The sequence below is a fragment of the Convolutriloba macropyga genome, unplaced genomic scaffold (genome assembly GCF_964194025.1).
Source record: "Convolutriloba macropyga unplaced genomic scaffold, txConMacr16.3 SCAFFOLD_744, whole genome shotgun sequence".
NCBI lineage: Eukaryota > Metazoa > Xenacoelomorpha > Acoela > Convolutidae > Convolutriloba > Convolutriloba macropyga.
The window spans coordinates 72,598-80,000 of NW_027452827.1; the positions used below are offsets into that span (position 1 = coordinate 72,598).

At 41.8% G+C, this 7,403-nt stretch overlaps 1 pseudogene; it reads left to right on the top strand.

Annotated features, from left to right (window-relative positions):
* Positions 1-5,641: 5,641 nt before the first annotated feature.
* Positions 5,642-5,793, top strand: LOC142357829 (5.8S ribosomal RNA; annotated as a pseudogene).
* The last annotated feature ends 1,610 nt before the right edge of the window (positions 5,794-7,403 follow it).

A 7,403-nucleotide genomic window follows, 5' to 3' on the forward strand; every position in this document is an offset into this window, starting at 1 on the left:
GTTCTCTAACCAATAGAAGGTGAAACTTCTGTATGTGAAAAGGCAATTTGAGCGAGATTTCTTAGCAGACTAGTATTATGTTGTTTCTAGTAGGCGAAAGCCGAAACATCAACATGTGAAAATCTGATATTAAATCCTCAATCATTTTCCCTAGTATTATACAGCTACTAGTAGCCGTAATTGGTCAGGGAAACATTGTTGACCGGTGAAACTTCACATGGGAAAGACACACAAATTACTTGACAAAACAATAAGTATTATGCTGTTTCTAGTATGCGAAAGCAGAAACATCAGCATGTGAAAGTTGTGAAGTTGAAAAGTTTTTGTGTTGAGTACGGTGTTGTTACTAGTAACCATGTCGACAGCTGGAAAGCTGTTCTCTAACCAATAAAAGGTAAAACTTCTGTATCTGAAGAGGCGGCGTGATTGAGATTTTTAACAGACTAGTATTATGTTGTTTCTAGTAGGCGAGAGCCGAAACATCGACATGTGAACATCTGGTTTTTAAATCATGAGTCAATTCTCCCTAGTATGATACAGTTGTTAGCCGGTATTGGTAACAGTAGAACAGAGATTTGGAGGGCAAAACCTGCTCATGGGAAATGCTCACAGAGCGCTATCTACCAGTACACATAGTATTATGCTGTTTCTAGTACGCGCGAGCCGAAACATCAGCATGTGAAATGTGTAATCGTGGGTAACTCTAAGTGTGTAGAGTACTGTGTAGTAACTAGTAGCCATGCCAAAGCATGCATTGAAACTCTTCGTGATTTAAAAAGCTCAAAGCAAGATTGACGAGGCCGCAAGGCTATGTCTTTCTAAATTCGAACAAATCGAAAGATTGTTCAAAGTACAATTAAACTGATTGATCCTGTCAGTTGCCATATGCTTGTCTGAAAGACTAAGCCATGCATGTGCAAGCGAAGCTTGAAAAAGTGGAACCGCGAATGGCTCATTAAATCAGTTACTATCTATTAGTTGATTTGCAAGCTAAATGAATAACTGCGGTAACCCTGCAGCTAATGCATGCTGATTGTCCGACACTGTCGGAGACTTTTACAAGACTACACCGGGTGATTTGCTAAGTACAGACACATCCCGTGATGAGTCCTAGTAACTGAAAGATCCCAGATAGCTTCGGCTTGGGGACGGAACTTCCGAATTTCTGACCTATCAACCTATGATGGTAGTGTAACGGACTACCATGGTTGTGACGGGTAACGGGGAATCAGGGTTCGATTCCGGAGAGGGAGCCTTAGAAACGGCTACCACATCCAAGGAAGGCAGCAGGCACGCAAATTACCCACTCTCCGCACGAGGAGGTAGTGACTAGAAATAATGATATGAACCTTTATGGTTTGTAATCAGAATGGAATGGACTTAAAAGCTCCATTGATGAACGAGTAGAGGGCAAGTCTGGTGCCAGCAGCCGCGGTAATACCAGCCTCTACAAGCGTATGCAATAGTTGCTGCGTTTAAAAAGCTCATAGTTGGATCTGTTTGAGTAGAACGGCAACATGGTCTTCAGTTAAATCTGTTGACTCGTTCCGCTCATCCTTCGCATCGAAGAAATAGTTTGCACTTAAATGTGACGAACTGTGGAAACGGTGTTTTCACCCTGAGAAAATTAGAGTGTTCAAAGCATCCTTTGGGATCGAATAATAAAGCATGGAATAATGGAGAATGACCCGCTACTCGATTGATGCCGGTTGGCTGAGTGCGGTAATGATTGAAAGGAACAGACGGGGGCATTTGTATTGCTACGTTAGAGGTGAAATTCTTGGATCGTGGCAAGACAAACTACTGCGAAAGCATTTGCCAAGAATGTTTTCATTAATCAAGAACGAAAGTCAGAGTATTGAAGAGGATTAGATACCCTCGTAATTCTGACCATAAACTATACCAACCTACAATTTGTCAAAGTCGATCTTGACTTGGCAAGAGATTAACCGGGAAACCAAAGTTTATTGGTTCCGGGGGAAGTATGGTTGCAAAATCGAAACTTAAAGGAATTGACGGAAGGGCACCACCAGGAGTGGAGCCTGCGGCTTAATTTGACTCAACACGGGAAAACTCACCCGGTCCAGACATCTTAAGGATTGACAGATTGAATATCTTTCATGATTATATGGGCGGTGGTGCATGGCCGTTCTTAGTTAGTGGAGTGATCTGTCTGGTTAATTCCGATAACGAACGAGATCTTCTCCATCTAAATAATGAAATTCACTATATGTGAATTCAAACACTTCTTAGAGGAACTATGCGGAATTAAATACCGCAGATGAAGTGAGGCTATAACAGGTCTGTGATGCCCTTAGATGTTCTGGACTGCACGCGCGCTACACTGTGTACTTTTAGATTGAGTACTCAGCCCTTGGTCCGAAATGGACTGGGCAATCAGAGAAAAGTACAGCGCTTCAAGGGGATCGTCTGTTGTAACTTGCAGACGTGAACCAGGAATTCCTGGTACTTATGAGTCAACAACTCATAGGGATTACGTCCCTGCCCTTTGTACACACCGCCCGTCGCTACTACTGATTGGATAGTTAAGCAAGAATTGCAAATTCCTACTGTTGGGACTTCGGTCTCCGGCAACGGGATGAAGCGGATCGAGCTTAATTGTCTAGAGGAAGTAAAAGTCGTAACAAGGTTTCCGTAGGGGAACCTGCGGAAGGATCAGTGATTGATTCCTTCGGGCATGGCTGCTGGTAGAGGCCATGTCTGTAGTGCGCATGACGCTCTGTCGCTAGAGATTGCTTGGCAACCAATCTCGAATTATGTATCGAGCTCAAAAACTACTTGTGTGGATACATAGTTCAGCAGTCATGGCAAGGGACTGCTTAAAGGGAGACTAGTTAGCAAAAGCAGCCTAGCAGAACTGCAGCTATCTAGATCTCAGAAGCTGGGTTATAGAAGCCCAGCTATAGACTTGTGAATGAGAAAGGCCTAAAAAGGTCCACAAGTCGCGTGGTTAGAACCGACACGCAAAAATCCCAGCGAGTGACAGAGCGTTGCGCTGTTCAGTGGGAAAGAGTTGAGCTACTCGGGGCGCCCACTGAACTTGCTCCGAGCCAAAGGCTCGAAAAAACACAGCTTAGCCTCAGATCCTTTACATAGAAGGCTAGCTAAAATAAACTTACCTTGGACGAGGGTAAAGTTTAGTCAGTTCTTAGGGGAGAGTAATCCACAGCTTCTCGCCCTCTGAACATTCTCCCAGATATGTAGGTCTGGGAGAGTCTCCTCCTGTTCTTCGGAATCTGGAGGTAGACAAAGACAGTACGATACGATCTTGCATCGGGATGACTAACCGATAATGATCATAATCTGACAATTTTTCCGGCTTGAGGCACCGGAGTCAGATTAAAGACACATACTGAACTAAAGGCGTATGTGCAAAGCTTGTCGGAGTGTAGAGAGTCAAGCTGAGTTGACTCGTCACGTGGTGATGACAACAGCCATGTGCAAAACACTCACAACTTTATCGTCTATGTGGAAAAGGTTGCTAACAGCGCTCTCTATGAGAGGCCCTCGCATATAACTATACGAGGAAAAGGCGATAGAGTTGTTTGAATGTGGGGCAGGTTCATCGACAAGCTAAGTTGATCACATTCTTGTTGTGGCATCCTACTAGAATTGGTCACGGTCTGCACCAACTCTCCCCAAGTTGGCCAGACTTAAAACTAGAAATAAGGTTTGCAGCTATGTGAACCTAGAAACTGTAAAGGAGTTGAAAGAACTTAAAGGAATTGAAAGAGGCCTTGAGGTATATCCTCTTGGTAAAGACCCACAAAAGCTCACAAAAGTGGCTTCGAAGGGCAAAACTGGTTCATCCAAAACAATTGGAGAGCTTAAAGCAGAACCAATTCGAATGAAACACTATTGGTGAAACTTCATCATGAGAACGTCACAAGCTGATCACGCTCTATGATATGACTAGTATTATGTTGCTTCTAGTAGGCTAAGCGCAAGCCGAAACATCAACATGTGAAAGTCGTAGAATTTTGCAATCAAACTGTGGCTAGTACTGTGATGTTACTAGTAACCTGGTGTTCCGTCATATGGCCAAGAGAGCATTTGAAGGCGAAACTTCTGCATGGGAAAGCTGCATCATGATCAAAATTTTATATCGAGTATTATGTTGACGTTAGTAGGCCTTGGCCGAAAACGCAGCATGTGAAAGGTATAGATAAAAGTTATTGTTGCAGTCAGTACTGTGTAGTTACTAGTAGCTGGATTTAAGCTCAAAATGAGACACTGTTGGTGAAACTTCATCATGAGAATGTCACAAGCTGATCAAGCTCTATGATATGACTAGTATTATGTTGCTTCTAGTAGGCTAAGCGCAAGCCGAAACATCAACATGTGAAAGTCGTAGAATTTTGCGATCAAATTGTGGCTAGTACTGTGATGTTACTAGTAACCTTGTGTTACGTCATATGGCCAAGAGAGCATTTGAAGGCGAAACTTCTGCATGGGGAAGCTGCATCATGAACAAAAGTTTATATCGAGTATTATGTTGACATTAGTAGGCCCTGGCCGAAAGCGCAGCATGTGAAAGGTATAGATAAAAGTTATCGTTGCAGTCAGTACTGTGTAGTTACTAGTAGCTGGATTTAAGCTCGAAATGAGACACTGTTGGTGAAACTTCATCATGAGAACGTCACAAGCTGATCACGCTCCATGATATGACTAGTATTATGTTGCTTCTAGTAGGCTAAGCGCAAGCCGAAACATCAACATGTGAAAATCGTAGAATTTTGCGATCAAATTGTGGCTAGTACTGTGATGTTACTAGTAACCTTGTGTTACGTCATATGGCCAAGAGAGCATTTGAAGGCGAAACTTCTGCATGGGGAAGCTGCATCATGAACAAAAGTTTATATCGAGTATTATGTTGACGTTAGTAGGCCCTGGCCGAAAGCGCAGCATGTGAAAGGTATAGATAAAAGTTAGCGTTGCAGTCAGTACTGTGTAGTTACTAGTAGCTGGATTTAAGCTCGAAATGAGACACTGTTGGTGAAACTTCATCATGAGAACGTCACAAGCTGATCACGCTCTATGATATGACTAGTATTATGTTGCTTCTAGTAGGCTAAGCGCAAGCCGAAACATCAACATGTGAAAGTCGTAGAATTTTGCAATCAAACTGTGGCTAGTACTGTGATGTTACTAGTAACCTTTTCTTACGTCATATGGCCAAGAGAGCATTTGAAGGCGAAACTTCTGCATGGGGAAGCTGCATCATGAACAAAAGTTTATATCGAGTATTATGTTGACGTTAGTAGGCCCTGGCCGAAAGCGCAGCATGTGAAAGGTATAGATAAAAGTTATCGTTGCAGTCAGTACTGTGTAGTTACTAGTAGCTGGATTTAAGCTCGAAGTGAGACACTGTTGGTGAAACTTCATCATGAGAACGTCACAAGCTGATCACGCTCTATGATATGACTAGTATTATGTTGCTTATAGTAGGCTAAGCGCAAGCCGAAACATCAACATGTGAAAGTCGTAGAATTTTGCGATCAAACTGTGGCTAGTACTTTGATGATGCTTGTAGCCAACCGAATTGGTTGAAAAGCCCAATAAGTAAGCTAACTTGGGAGAGCTTGTTGGAAACCAAATGCTACTAGATTGGTCCAAATACATCCTTCAACAGGGGATCACTTGGCTCGCTTTACGAAGAGGAGCACAGCTATATGTGTTAATTCGGTATGAATCGCAAGATTTGTTTACCGACCTCTCTAACGCAAAAGGCGGTCTCGGCTTCGGCTGTTGACTGCGTCCGATTCAGGGTTATATAACTCTCGATTGAACACATTGATGTTCTATTGTTGGTGCTTCCAATAAAATTGGAACACTTAAAGCAGAACCGATTCAAATAATAGCATTCTGATCAATGATTGCATTCCTTGATCAAGAACTGCTGGAGTCATTGTGATGGCGAATTTTCTTCATAAGAAAATTGCAAAGAGACGGAACTTAATGAGACTAGTATTATGTTGTTTCTAGTAAGCGGAAGCTGAAACAGCAACATGTGAAAATCAAGTTTTGTTCAATGATCTCGAGGCGATAAGTACTATGAAGCAACTAGTAGCCTAAGCATGACTCAGATTTGAGACAGTCAAAAAGACTGGCGAAACTTCTTCACATGAAAGTTACATAGAGAACTACAAATGTATACAGCGAGTATTATGTTGTTTCTAGTAGGCGAAAGCTGAAACATCAACATGTGAAAGTTGTCTGCAAACTGTAGAACGATATGTGATTAGTACTGTGCTGTTACTAGTAGCCAGTCTGACTGTAGAAGCCAAGACAAAGGGAAACTAATGCATCTGAAAAGGACAAGTTATGGAAAGGTATGCACGATAAGTATTATGTTGTTTCTAGTAAGCGGCAGCTGAAACATCAACATGTGAACGTCGTTGTGTACAGTAACCTAGAACTATATAGTCCTTAGTAACGTGCATTTACTAGTACCTGTAATTGGTATTCAGACTCAGGCAGTTTGGAATAGTTTGGCAAAGATGCACCAGAGAAAACTGGGATTTGATACAGAAATTGTTGAATACAAGTATTATGCTGCTTCTAGTAGGTTGAATCCGAAACATCAGCATGTGAAAATTGAAAACATTTCTGGTTCGAATTGTCACAAGTATTTGGTGATCTGAGTAGCCAAACTCACTACAACGCCAATTGAAGGCAAAAATTCTCAACGGGAAAAGCTATTCTCATTGAATGAGCTAACAAGACGAGTATTATGTTGCTTCTAGTAGGCGAAAGCCAAAACATCAACATGTGAAAGTCTTGCTGAACAAATTTAATGTTGTTGAGCTCAGTACCGTGTGAATTAGTAGCCATAATTGGCGAGCGAAAATTGAACTGGCGAAACTTCGTCTTTGGAAAATTGCAGATGCCGAGCACTTATTTTGCAACGAGTATTATGTTGACTGTAGTAAGCGAAAGCCGAAACAGCAACATGTGAAAGCTGTTGAAATTTGTGGTCATTTTGCAATAAGTACAAGGAGTGTAACTAGTAGCCAGGTCAAAATTTGGGATAAGAATGAGCAAAAATTCTGCATGAGAACAGTTGAAATTATGAAACTAAATTACAAAGACTAGTATTATGTTGTTTCGAGTACGCGAAAGCGGAAACATCAACATGTGAACGTTTGTAACGAAGTTTCGTTAATTTTCAGCCTAGTACTGAGCAAGAACGAGTAGCCTCATCTCCAATCCCACGCAAAATGTAGTGAAATATGTGAGTGAACCTTATTCACGGTGAGGGTTTCCCGAGGTCTGTATTGCAGCGAGTATTATGTTGCTTCTAGTAAGCGAAAGCTGAAACAACAACATTTGAAAGTTGGAATTAATGACTGAATGGAAACTTCGACCTGTGTTTGATAGTA